Source organism: Ovis canadensis, chromosome 10 (assembly GCF_042477335.2).
Source record: "Ovis canadensis isolate MfBH-ARS-UI-01 breed Bighorn chromosome 10, ARS-UI_OviCan_v2, whole genome shotgun sequence".
NCBI classification, from domain to species: domain Eukaryota; kingdom Metazoa; phylum Chordata; class Mammalia; order Artiodactyla; family Bovidae; genus Ovis; species Ovis canadensis.
In genome coordinates, this window is record NC_091254.1 from 97,136,124 (window position 1) to 97,149,547 (window position 13,424).

Genomic DNA, 13,424 nt, shown 5'->3' on the forward strand with positions numbered 1-13,424 from the left:
CACGTCCCCTGTGCTATACAGTGGTCCTTGTTGATTGCTAATATATTTTATATATAGCGCACATGGAAGGACGTAGAGAGTGTCATACTAAGTGAAGAAAGTCAAACGGAGAAGACAAAACCAATTGATATCACTTTTTTATATATGTGGAATCTGAAAAAAAAAGATACAAAGGAATTTATCTACACAACAGAAATAGACTCTCAGACTAAGAAAACAAAGTTATGGTTACCAAAGGGGAAAGTTTGGTGCAGGGCAGCGGGGGGACAGTGGGATAAATTAGGACTTTGGGATTAACATGTACACACTACTACATCACATTCTTAGTTGATTTTTATGACATCACCATATTTTTTCCTATGACTCTTCTTCACTCGACCAATTAATTGATTTAGCAATGTGAAAACCTAATTTCCAATTTTAAGGTGTTCATAAAGCTTCAGTCATCTAACGAAGGGTTCTGATTTGAAATGCTGACTACCACCAATAGCTCAGTTCAACAGATCAATGGCAGATCTGACTTTAAAAATATGATAGAGTTAATTGCTCGGCATGGTGATAAGCAGTAACCCAATTGCTTTACTGATCTTTGGCTTTTAAACTTGTTATATTAATATCCTGCTTTCCTGGTTATTTCCTGGTGTTTCCTGAGGACATAGAAAATTCTAGATCAATTTAGCTTTATTTTTTTAGGATGTGTTGATACTACATTTGTGTGCATCTTCTAAAATGAAGGGCAATAATACTTCTGAGATTTTTTTTTTAAGCAAGTTTAACTAGATGAGGAGTTGAGTTTTCGAATTTGTCTAATTGGTGGCCATTTGCTTTAGTGGTGAAAAAAAATTCTAGAGATGTAAATTGTTATGCCCTGGAGCCAAGAAAAAATGAGAGCCAAACACAAACGGATTCCATTTTAATAAAATTACTTTTACAGTTTCTGTATTCCCTTTCACCTAGAAAGTCACACATTCACTTATATAGATGTCTAGGTGTTTTCTGAGGTGAAAAAAGCACATTATTCTATAGTTTTAGGTAAATACAATGACAAAGAACCTAAAGTCACAAAGACAAGGATTCCCTGCTTCCTGTCTAATTCTGTTTTGTTGCTCAGTCGCTAAGTCATGTCTGACTGTTTGCAGCTTCAGTGAACTGCAGCTAGGCTTCCCTGTCCTCAGCTGTCTCCCAGAGTTTTCTCAAACCCATGCCCATTGAGTTGGTGATGCCATTCAACCATCCTCTATCACCCGCATCTCATCCTGCCTGCAATCTCTTCTAGCATTGCGGTCTTTTCCAATAAGTTGGCTCTTCACAACAGGTGGCCAAAATATTGGAGCTTCAGCTTCAGCATCAGTCCTTTCAGTGAGTATTCAGGGTTGATTTCCTTTTGGATTGACTGGTTTGATCTCCTTGCTGTCCAAGGGACTCTCACGAGTCTTCTCTAGCACCACAATTTCAAAACAAGTCTCTTTAATTCTATTAAAAGTATCACATCGGTCAGTAGAAATGCCACCAGTTGTAACCTTTATATCAAATGAAACATTGACAAATTTGACTCCATAGCAACTTACTACTTGTGTATGGAGAGTAAGATCAGAAACAAAGCAGAGAGAAAGCTGCCAGAAATGGCACTATGGCCAATCAGGAAAGCCATACACTAACTCTATAAAACGCTGGATAATACTTTCAGACTTTTCTTTTTTTAATGCATGCTTAAGCACCAAGCAAGTACTAAAGCTCTCAAGCATTAAAATTGTCAAGACCAAGTATACAGAAATATGAGCCAGCAGCTTGTTTTGGAAAAAGCACACCCCAAATACATTCCCTCAAATGCATCTGTAACCACAGGCTGCCCCTCCTGTGTCTATGGGGAGTGAATTCACATCACCTGTGTGCTTTAAACATTTTTTTGTGAGTGGTTTTTATCCCTGGTTGGGGAAGATCCCCTGAAGAAGGAAATGGTACCACTCCAGTACTCTTGCCTGGAGAATCCCATGGACAAAGGAGCTTGGTGGGCTAAGGTCCATGGGGTCACAAAGAGTCAGACATGATTGGGCATTTGAGCACCAAATTGCGCTAACATTGTGGAGGTTGATTTGGTAAAAGCAACCAAAATTTTTTTTTAAGTATGTATCTCTTGAGCCAGGAATTCCATCCACTTCTAGATTCAACTATATGCCTATCAATAAAGATGTGAAACTACAAATTAAAGAACAATCACTTTACACAATGATAAATACTGGGTAGCTAATCAATTAGAGGGAGACTGGTGGGTGGTCAAGAAATATGGCCAAGGAGCCATATTAACCAAGTACGCTGCTGCTGCTGCTGCTAAGTCGCTTCAGTCGTGTCTGACTCTGTGTGAGCCCATAGATGGCAGCCCACCAGGCTGCCCTGTCCCTGGGACTCTCCAGGCAAGAACACTGGAGTGGGTTGCCATTTCCTTCTCCATTAACCAAGTATAGAGTGAGCTTATTAATAAGTGCACATGTATTCCCATGCAAATAAATAAATTTAGAAGATGCATGCTATTTTAAGAGTGATCACCTCTCAGAAAGATCAGATATCATTTGTTATGTGGTTGTAGTTACCATTTTAAGAGTTAAAATATACTAAAATCAAGATCTGGAGAAGGCAATGGCACCCTACTCTAGTACTCTTGCCTGGAAAATCCCATGGATGGAAGAGCCTGATAAGCTGCAGTCCATGGAGTTGCTAAGAGTCGGACATGACTGAGCGACTTCACTTTCACTTTTTACTTTCATTCATTGGAGAAGGAAATGGCAACCCACTCCAGTGTTCTTGCCTGGAGAATCCCAGGGACAGGGGAGATTGGTGGGCTGCCGTCTATGGGGTCGCACAGAGTCGGACACGACTGAAGTGTCTTAGCAGCAGCAGCAGCAGCAGCAAAATCAAGATCAGTGATGAAAATTACCTGTGCTCCGTGTGTGTGTGTGTGTGTGTGTGTGCACACGAGAGACAGTTGACCCTTGAGCAACACAGGTTTGAACTTTGACAGTCCACTTCTACACACAAATTTTTTTCCACTGTCAGTACTTCAGAACTACTCAGTCTGAGGATTGGTTGAATCCCCGATGGATCAGTGGGCTTGGAGGAGACTTGAATGAGCGGATCTGACCATAAGTTATATTTAGATTTTCCTCAGTCAGGAGGCTTAGCACCCCTGACCCCAACCTTGTTCAAGGATCAACTGTAAATGAAAAAATTGCATTCCAAGCAGAAAATAGAATATCTGAGCTTCATTTTTTTTTTTTTTTTAGGCTCTGAAGCAGCTTCAAGGCCATGGAGAAGACTTTCTGCTCACTAGCCCACCCAAATCTAGCCAACACACATGCTCCTGGTCCCCGTGAGCCAGGCAGATAATCCAGGGGCCTTAGGGACTGCCATCCTCACTGCCTTAGGAACACAGACACATTAGTCCTAGTACCTGAAGGGGCTCCCGTGCACCAGCCCAGGAGGCACAGAGGCAGCAGGGGCCCGCCTCTCAGGACCCATGGGTCTCAGCCCCTTCCAGGTGCTCTGGGACCACCACCCCATCTCCTGGAAGGGGCTGAGATCCATGGGTCTCAAGGCTCCCTCCTGCCCAGGACTCTCCAGGAAAGTCAGGGTCATCTCCCCAGTGGGTTGAGCATTTTACAGTAGACGCGGAAACAGACTGCTTTTGCTTCCATCCTGGCCCAAAGCTTGGGAGGAGAAGGAATTCATGAAAGAATCACAGATCCTGGCTCCTTGTCTGCAACAAGAAGAAAGAAAATTACAGGAAATACTGGGACAATGTGCTCTGTCAATAACTTCTCTTGGTCACATAATGAAAACCGATTTAAGCAAGTCAAATCTGAACCCCTGTGAAAATGCTAAGGGGCTGTCTAATTCAGAATCAAATTGCAAATAAAACCATAACATCCAGTTGAGAGAGAAAGGCAAACAAGCCTTTTGAAGACAAGGAAACCAGCTAACAGATGATGTCAAACCTGCAGTTGAGCACGGAGGCTTCTCTGCACACAAAGCTGCCTGGCACTGAGCCCCGTCCTGAGGGTCTGCAAGCCCACTGGAGCCTCAACACCAAGAAAGGAGCTGGGGGTGGGGAGGATGCCCTCTGCTCAGTCAGCTGGGCGGGAAGTTGTTCTCACACCACTCAAGATGCCCAGCTCTCCACGGGAGCTGCTTGCCCAAACAGATCAAGTTCACCCAACTGTGTGGTGAATTGAGTTAACTCCAGAGCTCTGGATTAAGAGAAAGCTTGTGTGCCTCCTGGTCGCCTTCTCCATCAAGTTCGTTTTCAAGAAGGGCAGTCGTGTTTATCCCTGCGTTTTCCCCACATTGGAAAATGTCAGCCGGAATCTGTAAGCTGCCTTCCGTTCACATCTCAGCAGCCAGAAGTGGAATTGCTGGATCGCATGGTAGTTTCAGGTTTTTGATGAGTCTCCATACTGTTCTCCACAGTGTCTGCACCAATTTGCACTCCCACCGACAGTGCACAAGGATTTCCTTTTCTCCCCATCCTTGCCAAAACACAGACTCTCTCGTCCTTTTTGGTAAAAGGCATTTTAACAGGTATGAGGTGATATATCATTATGGGTTTGACTTGCATTTTCCTGATGAAGAGTGATGTTGAGCATCTGTCTTTTTAGGTCCCCACTGAGTATTTGTATGTCTTCTTTGGAAAAATATCTATTCAGATCTCCTGCCCATTTTAAAATTGGATTGTTCTTTGCTATTAAGTTGCATGAGTTCTTCATGAATGTTGGATATGAGCTCCTTACACACAATTTGTGATAACTCCTGATGCCTGATTTGCAAATACTTCCGCCATCTGGTAGGTTGCCTTTTCATTGTGTTGTTGGTTTCATTTCCTGCACACAATTAAGGCTTTAATTCCTAGTTTTCCATTAGGCAATTTGTCCTTGAATGAATTTGCTTGGTTTCTAATCAAGATGGCCTGTTCCTCCTGCAGCTGTCCCGTCAGCCCTGGCCGGGTCTAGAGCAGGGGAGCAGGGGTCTGGAGAGACCCAGACCCTCCACCTCTGAAACGCCTGCAGACACAGCTGACTCACTTTCATGCTTCTCAGGAGAACTGATTCCTGGGTCTTTTTTGCCAGCAAGCCACGCCTGCTTTTGACTTGCCTAGTGGCTGTGCAGTGAAGAATCCACCTGCCGATTCAGGAGACACAAGAGATGCTGGTTCACTCCCTGGGTGGGGAAGTTCCCCTGCAGCAGGAAATGGCAGCCCACTCCAGTATTGCCTGGAGAATCCCATGGACGGAGGAGCCTGATGGGCTACAGCCCAAAGGGTCACAAAAGTGTTGGACATGACTGAGCAACTACACAACAACGCCCGTTTCCCAGCTCTTGGGGGCCTACCAGGAAGCACTGCTGCCTGCTTCTCGCTGTACTTCCGGTGTTTTTCTGAGGATAACTGTGTTTGCCTCATTATGAGACACTGACTCATGTTTATTAACACCTAGCAGGAAACGAGCGTTGTTTCTCTTGAATATCTCTTCTTGTTTCTTATTTTTTCAGATTCTTTTCCATTAGAAGTTATTACAAGATATTGAATATAGGATCCTGAATATATACTTTATATACAGTAGTGTGCATCTGCTAACCCCAAGCTTCTAATTTACCCCTCTTCCCCAGTAATAGCCATATTTGTTTTCTTTGTTTTTGAGCCTGTTTCAGGTTTTCAAATAAGTTCATTTGTATCATATTTTAGATTCCACATATAGGTGATACCAGGCTTCCTTGGTAGCTCAGCGGGTAAAGAATCTGCCCACAATGCAAGAGACCCTGGGTTGATTCCTGGGTTGGGAAGATCCACTGGAGAAGGGATAGGCTACCCACTCCAGTATTCTTGCCTGGAGAATCCCCAAGGACAGAGGAGCCTGGTGGGCTACAGTCCATGGGTTCACAAAGAGTCAGACACGGCTGAATGACGAAGCACATGTGATATCGTATGACAATTGCCTTTTTCTGTCTGACTTGCTTCACTCAACATGATCATCTCTAGGTCCATTCATTCTGCTGTGAATGGCAGTATTTCATTCTTTTACTATGGGTAATATTCCATTGTGTATATATATACCATATCTTCTTTATCCATTCCTCTTTCAATGACTTTAGGTTGCTTCCGTTTCTTGCTACGGTCAACAGTGCTGCTTTGAATGTTTGGGGGTGCGTGTCCCTTTTCCAATCAGAGTTTCTTTCGGAATATATGCCCGGGAATGGGATGGCTGGATCCTATGGTAACTCTATTCTTAGCTTTTAAAGACACCTCCATACTGTTTTTCATAGTGGTAAGAATTTACATTCTTACCAACAGTGTAGGAGGATTAACATTTTTTCTTTTAATTCACAGAAAACTGTAAGCAGAACAAAAGAGTAAAATCGCATAAAAATGGAAAGAGTATTCAAATACTAAGAACCCATTTGGTATTAACATCCAAATAAGTCTGTCAAGTCTTGATTAAAGAGGTAAGCTGTTATTATAGGATTTTTACTGATTTAAGGAGTTATGCTTGTGCCTTTTTTTTTTTAAGAATTTAGCTAAAATTAGTTTCCTCTTCATGCAGAATGTGAATGCATTATACATATAAAAGAATAATTATCTTTGATACAATAAATCAAATTTACATTTCTTTTCACTTGTTATCATTTCCTTTTTTAGGATGAGGCAATAGATGCTAAATTCTGGATCCAGGTTTACAAAAAACTAATTGATATAGCCAGTACAGATTATGATAAAATCCCTTTTTTCTTTCTCTGCTTCTTAGAGAGTGCTGAACTAAAATGTACTATATATTAGACATTAAGAACAGCCAATCTAGCAACAGCTTTATTATTCTTTGTATAAAAAGGAGCTGATTATATTGCAGTAGCTGGACTTTGATGTGTGAATGTTTTCTGTACACTTTAAACTCTTTGTTCCAAAGCAAGTGAAACAGGAAACTAGAAATATCTTATCTAGTAATAGAACATGCTAATGTTAAAGAGTTTTATTTTTATCTTTAAAAAAATTATTTTGTAACTAATAGTTCCAATACCTGGCTGGTGAAAGGGTTTAAGATAGAAATTTAACAATTTTTTTTACAGTGTGTTCTGAAAGATTTATAATCAAGGTATTTATTAATAATAGCCATACAGGTGTACTGAGTCTTTTATCTTGACTTTCTAGTCTCTGTGTAGAGTCAAGGTGAATATGCCCCTTTCAGGTCTTGCCCACCTGTATTTACAAACACAAGCCTCTGGACTTGTGAGTAACCGACCAGGTGTTGCCTTTTATTTACTACACCTTTCAATAAACTGATTCAGTTGTAATCGTCAGGGAAATGAATGTCAAAATCACAAACTGTAAGAATGGCTATCATCAAAAAGTTCACAATAACAAAATATTGATGAGGTTGCCGAGAAAAGGGAACTCCTGAAGATCGTTGTGGGAATGTAAATTGATGCAGCCACTGAGGAAAACAGTATGGAGGGTTCTCAAAAAACGAAAACTAGAACCACCATATGATTCAGCAATTCCACTCCTGAATATACATCTGCAAAAAACAAAAAACAAACAAAAAAAAAACCCGCTAATTTAAAAAGATACATGCACCCCAGTGTTTATAGCAGACGTGTTTACAACCACCAAGACATGGAAACGACCTCAGTGGACATAACACATGAATGAATAAAAGATACGTCACACACACACACACACACACACACACACGCACACACTGGAACACTGCTCAGTTATAAAAAAGAATGGAATTTCGCCATTTGCAGCAACATGGATCGACTTGGAAGACATCACGCTAAGTGAAATGTTAGAGAAAGAGAAATACCCTATAATATCGCTTGGACCTGGAATCTGAAAATGACAGCAGGCAAGCGAATATAACATAAAGGCAGCAGACTCAGAGATATAAAGAACAAGCTCGAGGTCACCAGTGGGGCAGGGCTGGAGGGGAGGGGGAGAAGCAAAGGATCGGGTAAAAGATGGACCGAGGGTGCACTGTACTATACCGGGAGCACAGTCAATATTTAGTAGCAATTGTAAATGGAAAGTAAACTTTAACCTTTAAAAAAATGTGTAAAGATAAACGGAAAGCAAAATAAAGACATTTCCGGTAAAATTTTGAAAAATAAATAAGCTGATTAGAAAGACAGTTTACAAGCATAAGTATAGATAATCAGCTACCAGATACTTTAAAGAATGTGTCTAAGTGATCACTCAACAGGAATTAATCGATTTGAGAAATGCTTAAAATGAGTCCTGTGGTTCATTAAGACTTTGAGAGTCTTTTCACGGCATAAAGATCCTCATCGTTTCCAGGATACATGTACTGTAAGAAGGCTTCATTTATACCAGAATCTTCTGCTCTTTATGTGGGCAAATGTAATGTTAGTCACTCAATCGTGTCTGTCTCTTTGTGACCCCATGGACTGTAGCCATGCTCCTCTCTGCCCATGGGATTCTCCAGGCAAGAATACTAGAGTGGGTTGCCATTTCCTTCTCCAAGAGCAAATGTAACAGTCACATACTGATAATGATTTACCACCAGGGCAAATTATGCAAAAAGAGCATAATAGAAAGAGGGTCCAGAGGAGATTTGTTGGTTGGTTGGTTTGCACAGTGTTTATTTACTATTGTTGCTGCTGCTGCTGCTGCTGCTAAGTCGATTCAGTCGAGTCCGACTCTGTGCGACCCCATAGACGGCAGCCCACCAGGCTCCCCTGTCTCTGGGATTCTCCAGGCAAGAACACTGGAGTGGGTTGCCATTTCCTTCTCCAATGCATGAAAGTGAAAAATGAAAGTGAAGTCCCTCAGCCGTGTCCGACTCTTAGCTACCCCATGGACTGCAGCCCAGCAGGCTCCTCCATCCATGCGATTTTCCAGGCAAGAGCACTGGAGTGGGGTGCCATTATTAAGACTGGGAAAAACGACTCACGAGCTGAGGTAGAGCCTGAATGACCTGCTTCTGAGGTAGCAGATGCTGCAGGAACCCTACGTGATGCGCGGAGACGGGACCCCTGCTCACTTCCCGTCAGGGCACCAGGTTCAGACCGCCTTCTGGCAGTGGAAGATTTTGAGCAAATACTTTGTCTTATTCACCACTCAATTCTCAGTGCCCAGAAAAGTGTTTGGAACATATTAGCAGCTCGTATATGTGAAATTAATGCTATCTATTTGGACAAGCTAAGATTTTTAATTATTTGTGTGTCATTTTTCATTTAAATACATCCTGAAGCCATCGTATAAAAAACTGCTGTACACATTCCCTATATTACTGAAAAATTTGACCCATACTCTACTTTTCTCTGTGAACTCTTTTTTCTTTTTTTATGATTCATCTAAAAGGCTTTTGTGCGGTTTAAATGTTGTCCAGGCTTGTGAAAAATCAACCACCTTATGTTTGCCCCTACTTTTCTTGAGTTTGAAGCTAGTATTACTGAAAATTGTGTTGTTCTGAGATATTTTCAACCCATTATTTTAAAAAGAACTATTTTATCCCCAAACACAATAGTATTTAGTTTTATTTGTATCCATGGAAAATCAATAGGAAATCAACACTCCTATTTTATCCCTTGTATCTTTTAACTTTTAGAACTATTAAGTAAAATGAATTCCTATTCATTTAAAAATAAATGGATAATACAAGCAACTTATGCAGCTCAATTCCAGAAAAATAAATGACCCAATCAAAAAATGGGCCAAAGAACTAAATAGACATTTCTCCAAAGAAGACATACAAATGGCTAACAAACACATGAAAAGATGCTCAACATCACTCATTATCAGAGAAATGCACATCAAGACCACAATGAGGTACCATCTCACGCCAGTCAGAATGGCTGTGATCCAAAAGTCTACCAGCAATAAATGCTGGAGAGGGTGTGGAGAAAAGGGAACCCTCTTACACTGTTGGTGGGAATGCAAACTAGTACAGCCACTATGGAGAACAGTGTGGAGATTCCTTAAAAAACTACAAATAGAACTGCCTTATGACCCAGCAATCCCACTGCTGGGCATACACACCGAGGAAACCAGAATTGAAAGAGACAAGTGTACCCCAATGTTCATTGCAGCACTGTTTATAATAGCCAGGACATGGAAACAACCTAGATGTCCATCAGCAGATGAATGGATAAGAAAGCTGTGGTACATATACACAATGGAGTATTACTCAGCCGTTAAAAAGAATTCATTTGAATCAGTTCTAATGAGGTGGATGAAACTGGAGCCGATTATACAGAGTGAAGTAAGCCAGAAAGAAAAACACCAATACAGTATACTAACACATATATATGGAATTTAGAAAGATGATAATGATAACCCTGTATGCGAGACAGCAAAAGAGACACAGATGTATAGAACGGACTTTTGGACTCTGAGGGAGGGGGAGAGGGAGAGGGTGGGATGATTTGGGAGAATGGCATTGAAACATGTATACTATCATGTAAGAAATGAATTGCTAGTCTAGGTTCGATACAGGATACAGGATGCTTGGGGCTGGTGCACTGGGATGACCCAGAGAGATGATATGGGGAGGGTGGTGGGAGGGGGGTTCAGGATTGGGAACTCATGTACACCCATGGCAGATTCATGTCAATGTATGGCAAAACCAATACAGTATTATAAAGTAAAAAAAAAAAAAAAAAAAAACGGGAAAAAAATAAAAATAAATGGATGGCTAGTGCTTTTAAAGGTAATTCTGATTGCAGAAATATATTATAGCTGTATATATTTTCTAAGATTTAATAATAGTTGCATTCAGATAGCCATTTTGGGATATATATGATTTGTTGGTTCTGATAACACTTTCAATATTTCCTAATTCAAAGTTAGTGTAATCACTTAAAAACCTCTAGCTGGTGGATGCAAAAAGAGTACTGGTTGTTTCAGTACGTACACTTGTGCATGCTCAGTCGTGTTGGACTCTTTGTGACCCATAGTCTGGAGCCTGCCAGGTTCCTCTGTCCATGGGACTGTCCAGGCAAGACTACTGGAGTGGGTTGCCGCTTCTTACTCCAGGGGATCTTCCTGACCCGGGGATCAAACCCACATCTTTTGCATCTCCTGCCTTGGCAGGCGGGATCTTTACCACTGCGCCACCCCAGGAAATGGCCTCAGTATGTACATACAGAGCAGGAAGTTTGTATCCCCCTGAAATCTCTTGGGCAACACTCTGCTTTTGGAGAGGGGAGGGGTTGGGTGATTGAAGGATCTTCTAGGTTCACTGAAGATGACGCTGACGTTTCTGCTTTGTGTCCACTGAAAGGCTATTAAATGATAAAACAAGAGGACTCAGTGGCCAGTTGGATGTAGAGGGCTGAGGCAAAGAAGTCAAGAGAGGCGTGGAAGGCTAGTGTGGACCTGGCGATGGACAGGGAGGCCTGGCGTGCTGCAGTCCACGGGGTCACAAAGAGTCGGACACGACTGAGCGACTGAACTGAGCTGAACTCGTGTGGACAACCATGTCGATGGCAAATGCACTCAATGAAGAAGCAGCATGGAAGCTGGGAGTTTGGTGGAGGAAGTGTTGGGCTTTCTATGGAGCCTGTTTTATGGGATATTCAAGCAGAGATGCTCACAGGAGCTTTGATCCTGAAGCTCAGGGGAGAGAACCATCTAACAGATGAGTCCACAAATTTAAGAGCCTACCATGTGCTGGGCTTTGTTCTGGGAACTGGAGATAGTTAAGAAAATAAGGGCTGATTTTAGCTGAGTTCAGAAATTTAGATGCCATCAACATGTAAATAATATATATATTTTAAATGAAGATGTGTACAGTTGCCTAGATAAAGCATTCAGAAGAAAAACTGAAGGATTTGAGCCAAGTCTCAGGATCACCAACTGCAGAGATGAGGGAGAAGAGAGAAAACAGCAAAGGAGGCTGAGAAGCGGCCAGAGACGTAAATGGAAAGTTTGTTGTTGTGCAGCTGCTTACCTATTCATCCTGGAGCTCCACAGGACTATAGTCCAGTTCCCTGAGAGGAGGAAGACTTTTCTGTTTTCTGTTTTGACAGCAGCCCCTGTAGTAGACCTGGCCACATAGAGATCATCTCAGTACTTTTTTGTGAAATAAGTGAACCTCTCTTAATCTCTTCCTCCGTTCAAATTAATTTGTCAATATATTCACTTATTAATTCCACAAGCCTATTGATTTTCTACAATCTTCCAGGTGCTGGAGAAAGAATAGTAAAGAAGATTCATGATCTCTAGCTTCGGCCTTCATCATTCCCTGAATCCTGCAGCGACCGCCTTGTTGCTAAGTTCAATGCATTCTTTTCTGTTTGCTGTGTAGCATCTGGCACTTTACCACCTCCTTTTAAAAATACAGTTTTCTCTAGACTTTGCTACTCTTTTTCCTTTGAGCACCAAAGAAGTGATGCTTTCGAACTGTGGTGCCCGAGAAGACTCTTGAGAGTCCCTTGGACTGCAAGGAGATCAAACCAGTCAATCCTAAAGGAAATAAGTCCTGAATATTCATTGGAAGAATTGACGTTGAAGCTGAAGCTCCAATACTCTGCCACTTGATGGGGAGAGCCGACTCACTGAAAAAGACCTTGATGCTGGGGAAGATTGAAGGCAAGAGAAGGGGAAAACAGAGGATGGGATGGCTGGCTGGCATCCCTGACTCAGTGGATATGAGTTTGAGCAGGCTCCGGGAGACGGTAACGAATGGGAAGCCTGGTGTGCTGCAGTCCACAGGGTTGCAAGGACTCAGACATGACTTAGTGACTGAGCAGCAACAGTCTGGGAAAGTTCCCCCGTCTTCCTGGAATTTCATGACTTACTGGGTTTCATGAAATGTATTCCTCTCTCCCATAACATTGAAAATAAGTGGTTTACAAGATAATTTCAGTAAACTGAATTTATATGAAAGAAAAGCTTTCTGTGACAGATGACAGGACATGAAAAGCAACCATATAATCAGGTTCTCTGATGTGGGCACAAAGCCCCTTGAACACAATCCAAGCAAACTCTTCGAACCTTAAAGTCTTTGCCGCAGCTCAGGGCTATGTCCAAAACAATACATGTTCTATTAAATGGAAATTAATCAGAAAAAAATAAAGGTTTTCATCTGGAGTGTTATTCTATTTCCCATCGAAATGAAATCTTATTCTTGCAAATTGCCTTGAATAAAAATATGCAGAATGTTTTTAAAAAGTGATTTCAACTGAGTATATTCAATTGAATATGGCATCCTACAAAGCATTCTTTGATTTTGGTATGAAGACTTTTTCCTTACTGAGCTTTTCCCATAACTTGACTGCACCCCTTTCTTTTCGTACAGGATTTTCCATTTTAATTTGATTTCCCTTCTAACAGCTACCTGGCATTTCTACACTTGTAGAAGAAGAGGAGCCTACATTGGTTTAATTTAGTGAAGCATGAAATAGCCAGATGCCTTGAT